At 46.3% G+C, this 19,567-nt stretch overlaps 1 pseudogene; it reads left to right on the forward strand.

Moving 5' to 3' along the window:
* LOC127685004 (60S ribosomal protein L8-like) overlaps positions 1-19,351 on the forward strand; it is a 154,215-nt pseudogene extending 134,864 nt beyond the window's left edge.
* The last annotated feature ends 216 nt before the right edge of the window (positions 19,352-19,567 follow it).

Here is a 19,567-nt window from a genome sequence, read left to right on the forward strand (position 1 = left end):
TCTCCTCCCTTTGATGTCCAACAAGGCCATCCTCTGCTTCCTGTGCATCTGGAGCCATGGGTAACTCCATTTGTACTCTTTGGTTGACAAAGTATGGATACTCTGGTCCTTAGAACGGGTAACAAAATACCCACAGAAGAAGATACAGAGACAAAGTGTGGAGCAGAATCTGAGGGAAAGACCATCAGAGACCATCCCACCCAGAGATCCATCCCATATACAGTTACAAAACCCAGACACTATCATCATGCCCACAAGTGCTTGCTGACTGGAGCTGGATATAGCTGTCACCTGGGAGGCCCTCCTAGTGCATGAGAAATACAGAGGGGGACACTCTTAGCCAGCCATTGAACTGAGCACAGGGTCCCCAATGGGGGAACTAAAGAAAGGACCCAAGGAGCTGAAGGGGTTTGCAGCGCCATAGGAGGAACAACAATATGAGCCACCCAGTACTCCCAGGGACAAAACCATCAACCAGAGAGGAATCTCAAACACAGTCTTCTCCCACTGATTTCTTTTAAGCCACTTATAACAAATACTAGGCATGGGCCACAGACTTGTTCAGGGACAAATCAACCAGTTGTCCTCAGCCTACAAAACTACAGCTGAGAACTCAGGTAGGAGGAGGTTCCTCCCTGAGCCTCGGGCTGGGATTGTTGGGATTCTGGCCTCAGGGTTTAGTTTGGGAGGGCGCTGCAGATGGTTGCAGAGAGCTGAGGTATAGTCGGAGGCTCAGCTGCTGCTGCTGCCTCTGCCCCTTCTGTTCCTCCTCACCTCAGGCAAAGAAGTCAGAAATCAGATTAGAAGTGAGGGAGAGGCAGGCGTAATTCCTCAGTGAAGTTGGTCTCTAAACACGCATCGATGGAGAATGGCTGTAGCTGTTGGCACACTGCACACAGAAGGTTCAGTGCTCACCTTTCTCTCCTTGGGAAGGCTCTGTTCCTTCCATCCCTGTGGGATGCCCATCACCACGGATGCCTAGGAACCCTGAGAGCAGGAGCTGCTGCCCGCTGACGAGGGCTGGCTCACGCTGAGGTTACACAGAAGTCTAGGGAGAAGTGGATCCAGTGCTTGCTTTAAATCAAAGGTATTTCAAAAGTGAAGAAAGCCATTTGGTGGCTTGTAGCACTTTTTAACTCTCAAAGTGTCCCATAGTGACATAGGAAGGACAGGGTCATTGGGGTCTGTAAATGCCCCCCCCCCCAGTGCAGCAGCACAAGGCTACTAAGGAATACCACTGGTGCTTGTCTACTCCTCTGATCCAGCATCTGGCAGACTTCTAGGAAGCCAGGACCCAGCCTCATGTGCTGTCGACACAAGCAGAACATGGCCCTGCTTGTTACATGGGCAATTGCAATGGGTCGATAGCTGCATGCATAAGACAAGAGTCCCAACCTGCATTCAATTGCACTTGTGTCAAAAAGTTACCTTTTATAATTAAAATAAAGACAGCAACACCAACTTGTGAACCATGTATGCATGTTTGAGCCTGTGCATGAGTGAGTGAATGCATGGTGTGTGTGTGTGTGTGTGTGTGAACGTGTGTGTGTATGTGTGTGAGAATGTGTGTGTGTATGCACGCGTGCATGCGTGCATTTACCATAACCATGGTCTTGGTTATTGTCCTGTTGCTGTAGCAAAATGTCCTCACAAACACAACCTAAGGAAGGGTTTTAGTTCATAGTTCCAGGTGCTTTCGATAATGGCCAGGAAGTCAAGGCAGCAGGAGCTTGGGAGCTTGGAGCTGCAGATCACATTGTGTCCTAAGTCAATAGACAGTGAGGGCAAACTCAGCTCACACACTCCGTGTGAACAGTCCAGGATCCCAATCATCTTGCCTCCATTTACACAGTTGGCATGATCCCCATCGTGCATGCCCATAATCATCCCCCTCGCGCATGCCCATCGTCATCCCCACCGCGCATGCCCATCATCATCCCCCTCGCGCATGCCCTTCATCATCCCCCTCGCGCATGCCCATCATCATCCCGACCGCACATGCCCATCGTCATCACCATCGCACATGCCCGTCGTCATCCCCATTGCGCATGCCCATCATCATCCCCACCGCACATGCCCATCGTCATTCCCATCGCGCATGCCCATTGTCATCCCTTTACGCATGCCCAGAGACTGGTCTCCTAGAATCTCTGGTTTCTCTTTGACAGAAACCAACAATTAACAGGAACCATCATAGTTACTATCCTGTGGTCTCTTTTAGTTCTGATTTGTAAGGATACATAGTTCTATTCAGCCCTTCATTTACTATAAAATGTTTACTGAGTATTTTTAAATTATTTCTTTTATTTTTTAATACTATAATAATACAACTATATTATTCTCCCCTTTCCTTTCCTCTCATCAAATGCTCAAATATACCTCTCCTCTTTTTCAAATGTATGGCCTCTTTTATGATGTGTTCTTGCGTTCTGTGTGTGTGTGTGTGTGTGTGTGTGTGTGCGCGCGCACACACACACACACACACACATACATTTCTAAATACATAAGTATAATTTTCTCAGTCTGTATAATGTTGCTTGCAAGCATGTTTTCAGGGCTGACCATTTTGTATTGGACAACCAATCAGCATGCTCTTCCCTGGGGAAGACCATTTCTCCGGTCTCAGTTTTCCTCCGTTGTTGCCTGTAGCTCTTTGCATAGAAACATAGAAAGTCTCACCATGACTGCCTAAACCTGAACTGAACAAGGACAGCAGAAATACAAGACCCGAGGAGTTTTGGTTTGCTTTGGTTTACTTTGGTTTGTTTTTTGAGGCTAAACACACCTCAATATGAAGATCCTTAGGTCCAAAGTTCAACACCAGCTTATATTACAGCCTCCTGAGCAAAATGTGAGGGGTCAGAAACAGGGTAGGGTTCTGAGAAGGTTGGCGGTGCACGGCTAATGGGCTCATTGAGGGTGTCACGTGACAGCGGGGCTCGGGGAGGAAGCTCCATCAAGTGTGGACAGTGGGGGAAGACTTGGCGGATGCAGAAGGTGCTGGTGTGTTGGGAGAGCAGCCAGGAGGCCAGTGGGGCGTCCAGAAAAGGGAGAAGGTAGGAATGGAGGAGTGGGGGAAGGCTGGGATCAGGACCTGTGTGTGGGCAGTCATGGCCACTGAGAAGACTCAGACTTCTGCTCTGTACAGTGGGGACAGAAATTGGGCCAGAGGACAAGCGTATACTAACCAGCCCTACCGCCACTGCTGAGCCAGTCCCCACCCTGGAGTCCCCCACCTCATCCCTGACCGAATCAGCGCTTCTGAGCTGCTGAGACTGATTTTACAAACCGTCAAACTGTTCTTTCAAGGAATTATGCCAATTTATGCTGCCACCCTCAATTCATGATTATGATACGCACTGGCCCCAGTAGTGCCAGCACTGCAGTTTTCAAACATGTTAATTCTATACATTTTTATATACTGTTATTCTAATATACACCGGGGAGGTGACATTCTATTTGTGGCTATCAACATTTAGATAGTGTGAATTACACCATCGACTTCACAACTCTCAGCCATTTGGTGGCCTCATTTTAAAAAATAAAAATATCAGGAACCCAGTAAGACTGGAAAAATAAACAACTTTTAATATAAATGCATTCCATGTAGTATTGGCAACATGTTAAAACTGCTTCTTGTTCTTCTGAAAAATCAAATTCTATAGACTTCTCATGTGTTGTGTGGCAGTCCTAACTTAAAGGGAGAACGAAGCTCTGATCTGGCCGGGACACTCGGCCTAACACTGTAGGCCTACTGTTCCCGCTCATGGAGTGAGAAGTTATAGCCTTTCAGGGTGTGTGTGTGTGTGTGTGTGTGTGTGTGTGTGTGTCTATGTGTCTCTGTATGTGTCTCTATGTATACCTGTCACTATGTGTCTATGTGAGTGAGTGTGTGTGTGTCTGTGTGTCTGTGTGTCTGTGTGTCTGTGTGTCTGTGTGTCTATGTGTCTCTGGATGTGTCTCTGTGTATACCTGTCACTATGTGTCTATGTGAGTGTGTGTGTGTGTGTTTGTGTGTGTGTGTGTGTGTGTGTCTGGATGTATCTCTGTATGTGTATCTGTCTATGTGTCTATGTCTATGTGTGTGTGTCTGTCTGTGTGTCTATGTGTGTTTCTGTGTGTGTCTATGTATGTGCATGTGTGTGTATTGTCTGCATGTGTTTGTGTGTGTGTGTGTATCTGTGTGCCCCTGGATGTGTGTCTCTGTGTGTGTATCTGTCTCTATGTGTCTGTGTGTGTGTGTGTCTGTGTGTCTTTGTGTTTGTCTGTGTGTGTCTTGTGTCTCTGGATGTATCTGTGTGTACACACAGCCCCAGCTTCTGGTCTTGTGCACACAGCCCCAGTCTCAGGTCTTGTGCCCACAGCCCCAGCCTCAGGTCTTGGGCATACAGTCCAGCCGCTGTGAGTTCCTTGTGCAACTACAGTTTCACTGCAGACATCCACTACCACTGACTCCTAACATCCTGGTGTTCCCCCTTTGAAGATAGATGATCCTTGAGGGTTGTAGGGAGGGGTGTGATAGAGACTTCACTTTTGGAGTTGTGCACTCCACACTACCATACTTGCTACACTTTGATACCATATTGGTATCTGTATTAATTGCCATCTACTATAAAAAGGAAATGTCTCTGATGGAAGATGTGAGATGCAGTAATCTACGGGGCCTGTTTGCTACTGTGTCTAATAATCAGCATAGCAGGAGCAGCTTCTCCCTAAGGCCTCTGATATGAACAGCCTCTGCTCTGGGGACCAATTAACAGAAGCAGACATGAGGTGCAAGTGAACTTTTAAATGCTGCGGGTGATGGAGCCAGGTCGGACCCCAAAGGCCTCCAGGTGAAAGGAAGATTCTTCCCCAAATCAAGATAGTCTGCTTATTACTGTAAGTGCATCCCAGGTATCCTAGCCACCATGCCCCAAAAGAATGGATCGCATGTGAAATGGAATGAGCAAGGCCACATCACCTAGGAAACACTACCCACAGTCGGTTTATTTTGCCTGGATCGACAGGTGGAAAACCTGATTCTTTGGAAGCCTGGTGACACAGAACCAGAGGACTATTTTGAAGCCTGCCTGGGTAGTTCTGCTCATACAAAAAAAAAAAAAAATGTTTTCCCATTCTCTATCTCCAATGAGAGCACAGCCACAGAGAGTTGACCACTGGGAAAATCCTTTTTTATTAAACAAGAAAGCCAAGCCTGAGACCCAGTTTCATAGCGGGGAGGAAATGTTCTTGGGTTGATATGGTGTGTAGGCAGGAGACAGGCTGCACGTGGCCAGGACTCCTGCTGACTTGGGCTTGGGAACATTGGAAATGAGGTCCAGCCCTCTCGTCTCAAGTGTTCTGCTCACAAATCAGCTGTTTTTGTTACAGAAACAAAGGAATATTGCAGGGGAAGTGCATCCCAGAGCAGGGCTGAGAGACAGCTCAGTCTGTAGAATGTTGATCTTGCAAACATGAGTGTTGGCAAACATCTTTTAGCCACTTTACTGGGTTCCTCTATCTACCATCCTTTCAACCCTCATTCTACCCCGATTCCTTGCAACCCCCCCAACACTTAAAACCACCTAGAAGATTAGAGGGGGAAAGGGGGAATAGACCTATTTAGACTGCTTCCTGTTGATTAGAAGCATCAGATTGCTAGGGGCAAGACCAATCTTGCAGAGGACCTGATTTTGGTCTCCATGGTGGGTATCTCATAACCATCTGTAATTCTAGCTCCAGAGGATTTGACATCCTTATCTGGTCTTTTTGGACACCTGCACAAACACACACACACACACACACACACACACACACACACACACTAAAATAAATGTATTATTAAAAGAAAACAACTATTACCACTAATACCTCTTAACACATGCTCTCACAATGGTGATGCCTAGGGGACCAAATGGAGTTCATACTTCTGCCCATCATCAGATGGAGAGTGACAGATTGCTCCATGTGCTCTATGCACACATCACAGAATGAGCTGGTGAGGGAGAATGATACCCTGGCACACACTGCTAGGAGAGTTCACCTTGGAAGCATCAGGCTAAGTGATGAGGTCACAGCTCAGTGTGTGCCTCCTCCATGAGTGTCCAGGAAGGGAAGAGGACAAGAATCTGCAGACTGAGAGTGTGGTGAGAGAGGCACTGCTCAGTGCCTGCAGGGTCTGCTTTTGAATGGACAAGATGTTCTATAACTACACAAAAGTAGTTGTAAAGCATTGTGATTGGACTGACTGCCGTTGTGCTGTTTACTTTAAAGGGTTAAAAGAGAGACAGACAGACCCCCCCCACACACACACACACAGAGAGACAGACAGACAGACCACGCACCCACACCCACACACACACACACACACAGAGAGAGAGAGAGAGAGAGAGAGAGAGAGAGAGAGAGAGAGAGAGAGAGAGAGAGATGGAGAGATGGAGAGATGGAGAGATGGAGAGAGGCCTGCTTTTCTGCTAAGCAAAGACTGGAGACAGTGGCTAAGCCAGGGGCTGTCTTCCAGCACCTTAACCTTGAACTTCCAACCCCCAGACCTTCAGTGATCAAATGTCTCTTGTTTGAGGAGAGTATTCCAGGGTTCCCTTTAAACAATCCAGACAGCCCAGTGTATTCCCTGTGAAGCTAAACTTTTTTGAATGGAAACTACCTTAGCTCGTGACTAGGCAGAGATGCTCTGGGATCCTCCATAGCTGGTGTCAGACTAATGTTGCTAACTGCTTTGATTGAAAGACCACAGATCATGTACACATCAAGAAATGATCCTTGATGGTTACGTCCTGTTCTGGCTACAGAACAGGTCTGCATAGTGCCCTGAGCCTCTTCCCTGCCCTGAAGAGTGCATCCAGGCTGGAAAGCCAGGCACAGTTTTCAATAGTTGATAGGTTGTAAAAAGTCCCTGGGTAATATGATCCTCCCAGAACAATTCACCGAGAGCTGGGCTCCATCCTTCCCTTTGCATCTGAGTCTTGTTCTCAGTCAACCAACACTCATCCCAATGCCGTCCTGACCAGGCATTCAGCAAGATGGAGATGGTCCCTGCCAGGTTCCCGATGGACAGCTGGAGTCTGTCATAAACATATTACAAAGAGCAGCTGAGGATGCTGGCCTTGAGGGTGACAGAAGGAGCTATGTAGAGAAAGGATCAGACCCACTGGGGTCCTCACTGTAGCCAGAAGCAGGACTTTGGTGACCACATGCCTGCCTACACCAGAGCACTTAACCCACACTTTGCAAGTAGTGGAATCCATTGCCAGATCTTAAAGAAGACACTAAGTAAGATGAGATTTCAGAGTGTGAAAATCCTCCTTGAGGTGGGAGCTTGGAGAGAAATTTCCTGAGCCTACTATAAAAATGAATGTCAAATCAGCTTTCTTATCTTGAAAATGTTGTAAAAATAACTCATTTTGAGTTTGGGGTGTGAAGAGATAACAGTCATGACAGCTGTCATTCACCGAGTGCCTCGGCATCAAGCCAAAGGTCTCAGGTACATGATCTCATTTAATTTAATCCTAAAAGGATTTGCAAGTTAGACATGATCACCTGCCTCTCACTAGGAACAGGGAGTGTCAGAGTCATTCAGTTTCTGTTTGAATGCATCCTCCCATCAGAGCCAAGCTGGGTCTGAACCCTAGATTGTCTGGGGATGCCACGGCCTCGGCACTCCTTGCCTGAATTGGATGCCTGACTCCAGAACAGGCACAGGGTGTTTAACATCTAACAGACAAGGAACTGAGAAGGCAGTCTCCTAAGCTGGAAGCCGAGGTCCTCTCAGCCACACTGCTTTTAGAGATCAGAAGAGAATATACAGGGTTGGTGTTTGAGCGCACTTGCTGCAAAGGTGGATGACCTGAGTTTCATGGTGGTCGGAGATGGAACTGGTGATTCCTGAAAGTTGTCCTCTGTCCTACACACACACCACATGCACCAGAGGGTATGTATTCATACCCACATACATGAGCACACACACAGATAGACAGACAAATAGATAAACAGATGGGTAGGCAGATGGGTGGATGGACAGATGGGCATATGGACAGATGGACAGATGGACAGACAGATGAACAGATGAACAGATAGATAGGTGGGTGGACAGACAGACAAATGGGTGGGTAGGCAGATGGACAGATGGACAGGCAGGCAGACAGACAGACAGGCAGACAGATGGACAGTGGATGGATGGGTGTTGTGGATGGATGGATGGGTGGGTGGGTGGGTAAGTGGGTGCATGGACAGACAGATAGGTAAATGCAAAACAAACATTTTTTTTGAAAAATGGAAACATGCTGTTGGTTTTTGCAGCATCATTAGCTACCAACATTACTAATGAAAGAAAATACCTCACATTCATGTTGTATCACGAGACCTTGAAAGACTTAGAAAAGCACAAAATATTTTTAATTCCATGAAGAAAGATTGTGTCAGACACATCCAGAGAGACCATGTACCAAGCAGGGTGGCAGAGCCATTCTGCAGAACAGAGAGCAGAAAGTCTGGGGTAGGATTCAGGAACGGAGGGGCTCAAGGCAGGGTGGGACCAGGAAGCAGCCTCCACCACTCACTTGACTCTACCACTCACTGCTTGAATCACCTGTGGCCAGGACGAAGGTTCATATGACAGACCTGATGCTGGAGACAGCCACACCCAGAACCAGGGATTCTTCACAGTGAGTCTCTCCAGCAGCAGCAGCCTTAGAAACAACCTCCTTATTCCCGTGTTTAAATGATTGTACACAATTGTAGCCAACATCTCAACTTTCCAGAAAATGCAAAGTGATTTATTTAAAAAAAATGAATTCAAGCCCTTGAATAAGCCACATTTGAAATTGTGACTGAATCTAAAATTCAAGAAGAAATGAGACAGTGATTTGGGTTCTGTAATTCTGGGTCTCTGTGTGACTCCTGCCAGGGAGGGGACAGCCTGTGATATCAGCTCCCTGGGTGAATGGTCATTCCACACCAGGCTCTGTCCCTCTCAGACGATGAGGGAATCCTGTGATGAGCAAGGACTTATTCCATCTCTCTGCACTGTACACGGGTCTTTAGGTGATTACAGATGGCACCAAACAGCATAGTCAACACCCTTGGTTGCCGGGAACACTACACTCAGGCTCCAGGACTTCGGGGGGGGGGGGGGGGAGGCTCATTCTGCAAAGCTCTCTGTGCAAACCTGGGAACCTGAGTTTGATCCACAGAATATATAAAAATCCCTGGCATGGTGGTAAGTTCTCCATGGGGTGGTGAAGTCAGGAGGAGCCCTATGTACCACTGGGCAGCCAGGGTATCTTACATGGTGAGTGCCAGGCTAATGAGAGATTCCACCTCAAAGAATAGTGGGTGGTAACTGAGGAGCAATATCGAGGCTGTCCTCTGGCCTTCAGATGCACAGCACACAGATGCGAGTGTACACACACACACACACACACACATGCACACACATACACACACACATGCACACACACACACATGCGCGCACACACACACACACACACACACACACACACACATGCAAGGAAAACACTCCAGTTACATCTTGGATCACTGAAGTGCTTAAGAGGGGTCTCTGGGATGCTTAAATCTGAACAAAACTAACTCCAAAGCAGAACTTTAGATTCCAAACAATGCCCAGAGGCTCCCTCACATTTGTTGCAAGTTTTATTCTCATGACAAAGTTGACATTAGCAGAAACTAATGAAAAGGGACTTAAGGTAAATCTTAGGATCCAGCCAAGGGACAGATAGATCTTGGGGTCCAGCCACAAGGCAGATCTTAGGATTCAACCATGAGGCATATCTTAGAAGCCAGTCAAGAGGCAGATCTTAGGTTCCAGCTAAGAGACAGATCTTAGAATCCTGCCAAGGGACAGCTCTTAGCATCCATCCAAGAAGCAGATCTTAGGACCCCGCTATGAGGCAGATCTTAGGATCCTACCAAGGGAACAGATCTTAGAATCCAGCCAAGAGGCAGATCTTAGGATCCAGCCAAAAGACAGATCTCAGGTTCTAGCCAAGGGACCAAGCTGAATCTTAGGATTCAGCTATGGGCAGATTTTAGGTTCCAGCCAAGAGGCTAGTCTTAGGATCCTGCCAAGGGAAAGATCTTAGCATCCAACCACGAGGTAGATCTTAAAGCACATCTTAGGATCCCATCATGAGAAGCGGGTTCACAAGTGCACAACTGTAACATTTCCCAATAACAAGATGGAGAATCTTTAAGTAATAAATTTCAATAACAAGTAAATTCAAAGCATTTCCCATTTAACTCTAATGCATATCTATAAATTTGGGGAACATGGGAGAAGATGGTCACCTCCTTTCCACTCCTGGCCAGGAGATGCCAGGGTGGGTCACCAGCAAGGTCAGGTCTGCTGAGCCCCTGCTTTCTCTACAGCCCAGCTTCTTTCCAGTGGGCCACGCTCTGCCTGTGCCAGGTAACTGAAGGTGAGGGCTACGGAAGGACGGTCAACAGTAAAATACCTCTGGATGTGCAATAACCAAAGCCCAATTAGAATGTTAGCGAATCTGAGGCTCTGTCATGTGAAGCAACGGCTTCAGATCTGAAGGCAGGACAGCACGCTTCGCTGTGCTTTTGCAGGCATGCCACCTAACACCAGCAGACACAGCCTGCAAAGCGGGCTCAGACTCCACACTGCTGCTTATCATGAACGGCACATACGAGCGTTTCCGCTCCTATAGCAACACAGTCCTTTAATTACAGAAAACGAAGACATTTAATATTTCATCCTCAGGAAGTAAGTACCAAGTCAGCGTATCATCTTGTTAGAATATTTGATTTTTTTAAAATTTCTATTTCAGTTGATAACTTGAGTTTCATTTTTTTAAATAAATAAACAAATTTTGGCTTGGGATTAGGATAGAATTTCCAATAATCTCTGAAATGTCTCTAAACATACTTCTTCCATTTTCTACCACATATTTATGTAAAGCAGCCTTTTCAGACCTGATTGTTATAAAACCAAAATATCAATAAATTATTTTTAAAAGTGAATATAATCTATGTCCCGCGGGATCAAATATTCAGGTTAAGATTCAACCTCTAGGTAAAAATAGAGAAACATTTCCATCTCATCCGGATGCAAATTTGCTTTTATCTTTAATAAATGATAACCTTGTGTGTATGCTAAAGAGATGTTTTAAAATAAATTTCCTTATCATTTATTATCAGTAGATCTTTCTTTGTATACGAGTTTATCTCCCTGAAAGTGGTAGAGCTTTTTCTCACAGGAAAAGGGGTGGTAACTGGACCACACACACACACACACAAATAAATGCCATAAAAACAGTTTTTAACAAGAAAAGACCAACTCTTGGGAAAAGACTGTATTTACACATAGAGTAACATACAAAAGCTGACAAGAAAGTATACAAACCCCCATTCCTTTCCTAAGAGGCCTCCAAATAAAGGTCTCCCCCCACCTGTGTGTGTGTGTCTGTCTGTCTGTCTGTGTCTATGTCTTTGTCTGTGTGTCTGTATCTGTGTCTGTGCATGTGTCTGTGTGTGCATGTGTGCACATACATGTGTACACCTGTATGTATGGCACATGCAGCCCAGAGGTTGCATCTTCCTTACCTGTTCTCCAATTTAATGCTTGAGACATGGTCTCCGACTGAACCTGGAGCTCACTAATCAGGCTAGACTTGCAAGACCAGGAATCCTCCTGTCTCTACTTCTCCAGCATTGGGTTAAAGGTCCATGCCTCTGCATATGGTCATTTAGGGGGTGCTAGGGACTGAACTTGGGTCCTCATGTTTTGTCTGCAAGCCCTTTCATGACTTAGCTCTCTCTCCAGCCCCTAACATTCTCACCTATAATAATAGTGATTAAGTTTCAATTCCAATGTATTTGGAAAGACACAGTCAGAGCTCAGCAGGTCCAGAATCCTCACGCACTGTCTGCTCTCGACTTGCTTCCTGTTTTCCTCCAAACCAAAGGCTTTTTGAGAATAGGCCCCTGGGGCTGTAATTGTACCCGCTCCCTGCCTTCTGCCATAACAAGGTACTCCAGACCTAGCACCCTAGAACCAACGATTCACTTGCTTCAGGAGTTGGAAGCCGTAAATCTGAAGCCAGCACCCAGACACTAAAGCCGAGAACTGGCTTCCGTGTGAGCTCGTGGATGTGGGCCTATGCCTATGTCTCTCTGCGTGTGTCACAGACTCCCTGTACTTCTTGGCTGTTGTGCCCTTCCTCATGTCTGCAGGCTTTTGTTTCAATGAAAACATCTTCTACCTCTGTGTCTTTGGGACCTCCTGCCTTCTAGGAAATCTGTTATTACAATTGTGGCCTCATGTGGTTGGTCCAGGACAATGTCTCTGTGAGACTGAGAATTTAATCCAAAAAGGTCCATTTGCACTAGACATTAAAGTATATCCATGGAGCTTTTGTCCAGGAAGGAGATCTGTGAGAATCCTAGTGACTTGTGCCTTCGGTAGCTCGCAGTCTGTCCTATGCCGACTCTCTCTTTCTCTTAAGACCTGGTCCCTTGATCTGCAGTTGGGAGTAGTGCTACAGTCTCTGCCCCTCTGTGAATTTGCTTGCTCACCCCGTGAGTTGTAATTGGTTGCCAAGTTGTGGCAGATGCTACTGGGAATCAGGCAAGGCTTCCACTGAATTAACAAGGCATAAGTGGCTCCCAGAAAACTTACATGGGCAGGAAATAAGGAAAGACACCACTGGTGTTAATGGCTCCTGTGGAGGGAAGTGACCTGGACCAGTGATGAGGGACACAGGCAGAGGGGAAAGAGGAAAAAACGAATGTCTGCCAGGTCCAGAGGAGGCATAGCTGGTGTGGAGAGCAATGTTCTCTTGATAGATTCTCTAACTTGCTCAAGGCTGGCTTCTGAAGTGTCTGTAGTCGTGGGGACTCTCTTCAGTTAGAGAGGGGTCCTGGAAGGATTATAGAGACTATTCTAGGATATAGTAAACAGAGTAGGGATCAATTCAGTGTGAACAGGAAGATGAAAGCTGGGTATCCTAGACTGGGCAGCATATGGGACAAAACAGGAGTCATTTGTGAGAGAGGCTCTAACTGTGGGGCCTTTCTTTGTGAGGCCAGGGGTAAGAAAGACGGAGGGTGGTCCATGCAGCAGAACCCAATAGCAGACTCAGCCAGATACAACACACACACACACACACACACCTGACATGACCATACACAAGCTAAATGGCTATGAAGTGGGGACATCCAGATTGTGCAAGTGCCCATTAGAGTTAGGGATTTCATGTACAAAATGCCAGTCTTTGTGGAAGATAACCCAGGAAAAGTCAGCCATCGCTGAGTGAGGGAGGAGCTATGCCTCTCATCATCCCAGCTCACACACACGAGGAGGCAGACTATTTTTCGATAACTCACATTATGTTGGCAACAAGCAAATATAGGAGAGATTCAATAATATTAGGTTTAAGAGTTAAGCCTAAAAGCCCAGACTGATGAATGCAAGGGATAAAATGTCACACACTGGGGCTACGCGACGGCTCGGATGGTGAAGTTTCTGACACTGCACCCATAAGGATCCGAAGCACTCTGGAAACCGGCACAGTGGAGCATATCTGCAGATTTCTGACTCGCTGGCTGGCCAGTCCAGATCAGGGAGAGACCTTGTCTCAAAAACTAAAATGGACTCTTTCAGCCAAGCTTGCCAGCAGACCTGCTGCCAGGGGTCATGAGATCTGAGGTCAGAGGAAAGGCATCTGGGGTATGTTTTCTGCATGTAAGCACATGAAACTTCACAAGGACACCCGCTTGCCTGCATGCTGTGGACTTTGCTGAGCAGCACTGCCATATAAAGTGCATTGTAAGGGACATCATGACCCTGGCCACAGTGTTCCCTGGCGAAGGTGGTCTTTGTATTCTCTATAGCCATCTAAGAAGGAGAGGAAGCTGTTCACTACTGCAGAGGGAATCCATACCAGGCAGTCTGTGTACTGCAGCACAAAGGCCCACAAAGGCCCACACAATAGCAGCAATCATTTGCCCATGGGCACCACACCTGAGGGTACTATGGTGTGTTGTCTGGAGAAGAATCCTGGGAAGAGAGGCAAGCTGGCACAAGCCTCCAGGAACTCTCCTACAACCATCTCCCATGACCATGGAGTCTGAGAAGACTCAACTGAAGCTTCCTTCAGGATCCAGAGTGATTTTCTTAGCCATGAGAACTGTTGTTGGCATGGTTGCCAGTGAGGGCAGAGTTAACAAACTTAACTATCTGTGTATAATACCACAGATACAAGGCAAACAGGAAATGCTGGCCATGTGTCCAAGGCCTGGCCATGAGCACTGTGGATTGTCTCTTTGGAGGTGGTAACCACCCACACATTAGCAAGCCCTCTAGTATTTGAAGAGATGCCCCTTCTGGGTGCAAAACTGGTCTCATTGCATGCACACTGCAAATATGTATACAAAGGTCACATAAGCAAAGTTTTACAAAGTTGCCAAAAGAAAATGGAAACATTGTAGCTCTTAGAAGAAATGTGGCATCCTAACAAAGAACAGAGTGTAAGACTGACTAGCTCCTGGGGATACTCCAGAAGGAAGAAGCTGGAGAGTCCCACTGAGGTCAGGTTTGGTCACATGAGCAGCAATGCTTGTCAGTGAGAGATCTGGTTCAATACAGACCCCAGTGCCTGGTTGGGCGGAGAGCCCTCCTTGAGCTTTACTCACAGATAAAGCTGTGACCACAGAACCGAGGCAAGAAGAAGAAAGTGAGTCAAGACCCAAAGGTATGCTAGTGGAGCATGGCGCCCTGGCACACTCAGGAAAAAACACATTAGTTCATGCTTTAGTTTCTAGTGTTCAGAATATCATAGTGAATAACCTAATAGCTAAAGAACTATGGTTTGCACTGGCATCATCTGTGGGTACCAATGAGCTCTCTCGGTGACAACCACTCTCCCCGTGCACTGACTTCATGGTTGGTGTGACTACTCTCCCCTTGCTCTGAAACTACATGGTTGGTGTAACCACTTGCCCCATGCACCGACTTCATACTCTAAAACCTCATGGTTGGTGTGACCACTCTCCCTACACACTGGCCTCACAGTTGGTGTGACCACTCTTCCAATGCACTGACCTCACAGTTAGTGTGACCACTCTCCCCGTGCACTGACCTCATGGTTGGTGTGACCACTCTCCCCATGCACTAACCCCACAGTCAGTGTGATCACTCTCCACATGCACTGACCTCACAGTCAGTGTGACCACTCTCCCCATGCACTGACCTCATGGTTGGTGTGACCACTCTTCCCATGCACTAACCTCACAGTGTGACCACTCTCCCTACGCACTAACCTCACAGTCAGTGTGACCACTCTCCCCATGCACTAAAACCTCATGTAGAATTTAAATCCCAACAAATGGTTCCATGTGCTTGGCCACAGCAGCTTCTCCTAACATTACCCGGTTTTCTTTCCTGCTTTAACTAGGAGCGGAGTCTGCTTCTAGGGTGCTGAGCAGCACAGCTGTGCTGTGGCCAGCAGACACGGGGCTGACTCTGCCTCAGTGCATGGGGATATGCTTGTCATGACGGGCTTCTGGCTGTGACTTGCGGTGTTCAGCCAGCTAAGCCTGAGCCTAACTCTTCCTGTGTCTGCCTCTTGTGTTCCACAAGGGAGGACTGTTCTCTGGCTGAGTCTCCCATATGTCACTCCTAGTCATCCTGTGGTAGGGTCCTCACATTCTCCCAGCTGTATGCTGAAGGGAGTTCAGGTGACTGCCCAATTGTCCCTACCTCACACATCGCCCTTCAGTTTTGAAGCTCTAGGGCTCCTCACAAGGCACACGCTGTGGGACTACTCCTGTGGGAGTCCAACAGTAACTGTGACTCTTCCCTTTCACCACCAGGCAAGAAGAGTTCTTATCTGCTCTGAGAAAATGAGGAAAATCAGTCTAGACCAAGTCATAGGAGTTTACCCATGCCTATCGTCAGCCCTGAGGGTTGGTGGGTTCTTGGACAGCTTGAGAGCAGTGCCATGCATTTCCAAATCCTATTGTGAACCCCATCACTCTATTGTGAACCCCAACACTCTATTGGGAACCCCAACACTCTATTGGGAACCCCAACACTCAAGTATATGTCTGTCTTTTTCTCTACATCCCCTGTCCCCCATGTGAGAGTTGGGACAGGAAGCAAAATGAGGCACAACTAGTGAGCTCTGTACTTACTTTTGTGGCCCTTGCAATGCTGTCATGACAGACATGACAGAGTGGCGATCTGTAACAGCGGAAGGGTGTGTTTGACTAGCAGTCTGGAATCTGGGAAGTTCAAGATCAAAGAGCCACATCTCAGAAAGGCTACATTCTTACATCAGAGCATGGTAGAGTCATGGAGCATGAGAAAAAAACAGCCAGAGGAGCCAAGCCCAAGTGTTAGCGCATGCTATGAAATAAGGTTCCTACTCCACTGCAGAGACAGTAATCCACAGAGGGGTGAGCACCCAACAACTTCATAAGGTTCTACCACTCAGCACTGAGGCACTGGGATTATGTTCCCAACTGTCTTAGTTAGGATTATGGCTACAATAAAACACCATGGGTAGAAAAGGGGTTATTTGGCTTACATTTCCACATTGTAGTTCAGCATGAAAGGAACTCAGGACAGGAACTCGAACAGGGCAGGAACCTAGCGGCAGGAGCTGATGCAGAGGCCACAGAGGAATGCTGCTTGCTGGCTTGCTCAGTCTGCTTTCTTACAGAACTCAGGATCACCAGCCCAGGGATGGCACCACTCATAATAGGCTTGGCCGTCCACCATTGATCACTAATTAAGAAAATGTCTTACCTACACCCTGACCTTATAGAGGCATTTTCTCAATTTCAGCTTCCTCCTCATTGATGCCTCTAACTGGCATCAAGTTGACATAAAAATAGCCAGCACACCAGCACATGAACTTTGAACCACCTTCAATCCACAGCAGCGAGATCCATACATGGGCACCAACTTTATGCCAGTCTTTCAGCATCTGCTTCCAGCTGGGCAATGCCCCAGGAACCACATTGTGAGTCTCTGATAGGGAAAGTTCAGTTTTCTAAAAATTAGCTCTTTTGCTTTTGAGTGAAAAATAAAACCTCAATTTCTGCAAATAACATACTATATTGCCAAAGCAGAAAGAAAAAATAATAAGATTGTAAGTCAGAAAGTGTTTTGACTTTTGGTAATTTATAAGGTTTAAAGAAGTAGCCCATTTGTCAAAGATGAATGATGCATTAATTTCCAGCCTGGTTGAGCTCCTGTAGAAGATGAAAGGGCTGGTTCTAAACACGTTCTTCGTGTGTATCGACAGCTTAAGATAAAAGTATGAATTTCAAATGGAACAGGACATGGGAAAGAAGAAATGAACAATTGGGAGAGAATTGGGTGGCAATTGTGTTGGTGTGTATGTGTACATGTAAGTGCACACGCATGTGCATCAGTGGAGTGAAGGTACACCCACCAGCACTCCAGGAAAAGATATCCCTCCCCGCCAGGAAGCCTGCTGTTTTCAACAGACGTGATTGTTGTGGTAGGAAAAAAATGCATACATAAACAGCCCAATGTCCCTAAATGTCCCAATCTTGGAGTCCTGTCAACTTGTTTCTTTACAAGTGATCCTCAACCTGTGGACTGTAACTCATTGATAGGGGGTGGCCATATACCCGATATTTACATTACAATTCAAAGCAATAGCAAAATTGAAATAGCAATGAAATAACTTTATGGTTGGGGGTTACCACAACAGGAGGAAATGTATTAAAGGATCATGGTGTTAGGAAGGTTGAGAACCAATGCCTTATAAGATGGATTTTGCCTGTGTGACTTGGTTAATGATTGTGCGGTGGAGTAGCAGTGGACCCAGGGCGTCATGCACGCTAGGCAAGCGTTCTCCTGACAAAGCTCCTCCCCAGCCCTAAAGGACAAGACTGCAGTGACATGACTTGGAGAGCCTCTATAACCAGGGCCACAGGCTGATGGTGCAGATAGGAGCTGACAGGCTCCTCATTATCTTCCTAGTGTAGAAAAGCAGAGTTTGTACACGCTCCTTCACATGTGTGCATGCATGTCTTTGCACATGACTGAATAACATATGTGGCAGAAGGTTCAATGTCTCCAACCCAATAAAAGAGGTCAGATCAATAATGAGACAAAAACAGGCAGGAGACAGATGCCCACATTCTCGTAGCTGGAGGAGGCCAACTGCCCACGCAGTCTCTTCATTTCAAAAGCATGTCTTTTGCCATATCCACAAATACAATTCCCCACCTGTGGACAGAATCTGTGCCCACTTCCTCAGCCCCTCCATACCCTGCTAGACTTGCTTTCTAGCTAACACAGGGTGAGCATCGCCTGGCCGCACACGGGACCTCCGAATGGAAGGTTTTGTAATCAATTAAAAAAACTCGACCTGAATACGCATTTGACTTTTCCTTATGTTTAATTAAGTCTAATTAAACAATGCTGACATCTTCCTGGCACCTGTGGTGCAATTACGTTAAATATTTAATGCCTGTGAAGGATTAGGCTGCGCTCCTAATCTATAGCTGCAATCTGTTTCCTCTCTGGAGTGCTTTTAATTTAGTTCTGTCTTCATAGGATGAGTTACATTTCAAAGGAAATTGTTAAGGACCTGGGCATTGGACAAGCAGATCTGTGCTCAAGGATTGGAAAGTTGAGATGCCAAGCCAGCACTGCTCATATGTGGGTCCATGCCCAGGTGTGTGTTTCCGGCAAGCCCAAAACATCAAGAGGCCATCAGGAACAGTTACAGGTTCATTCAATGTCATATAGTGACATGCATGAGAAATACCCCACACACACAGTCTCAGGCATATGATGTTGACCCCCAGTTGGTAGTACTGTTTAGGGAGGTTTAGATGCTACCACCTTGCTGGAGGAAGTATGTCATTGAGGATGAGATCGGAAACCTTAAGCTACTTCTTCACTCTATCTGATTCATATCCTTAGTTGAGACATGAACTCTACGCTTTGGATCCTGCTGCCATGTTTCTCCACCATGTTAGACCCTTACACCTCTGGAACCATAAACCCAAATAAACTCTGCCTTTGTAGTTTCATTAGGGCCATGGTGTTTTATCACAGCAACAGAAAAGTAACTACAACACTTGGAAAATAGCTGGCACTTCTTTGCAGGCCAGCTATTTCTCTCAAAGGACTGTCAACTGCAAAATAATAGAAAGTGATGGTGATGATGACGATGACAACTACGATGACTACAATGATGACAATGATGATGATGACTATAATGACATTGACAACAATGACTATGATGATGATGATGACAATGAATATGATGATGACAGTGATAATGATACTACAATGATGATGATAATGATGAGACTATGACGACATTAACAACAATGATTACAATGATGATGATAATGATGAGACTATGACGACACTGACAACAATGACTACAATGATGATGATGACAATGACGATGATGATGATGACAACAATTATGATTATGATGGTGATGACAATGACTTCGATGATGACTATGATGATGATGACGACAATGATGATGATGATGATGATGATGACAATGATGATAATGATGAT

This window comes from Apodemus sylvaticus, chromosome 5, assembly GCF_947179515.1.
Source record: "Apodemus sylvaticus chromosome 5, mApoSyl1.1, whole genome shotgun sequence".
In the NCBI taxonomy this organism is placed as follows: Eukaryota; Metazoa; Chordata; class Mammalia; order Rodentia; family Muridae; genus Apodemus; species Apodemus sylvaticus.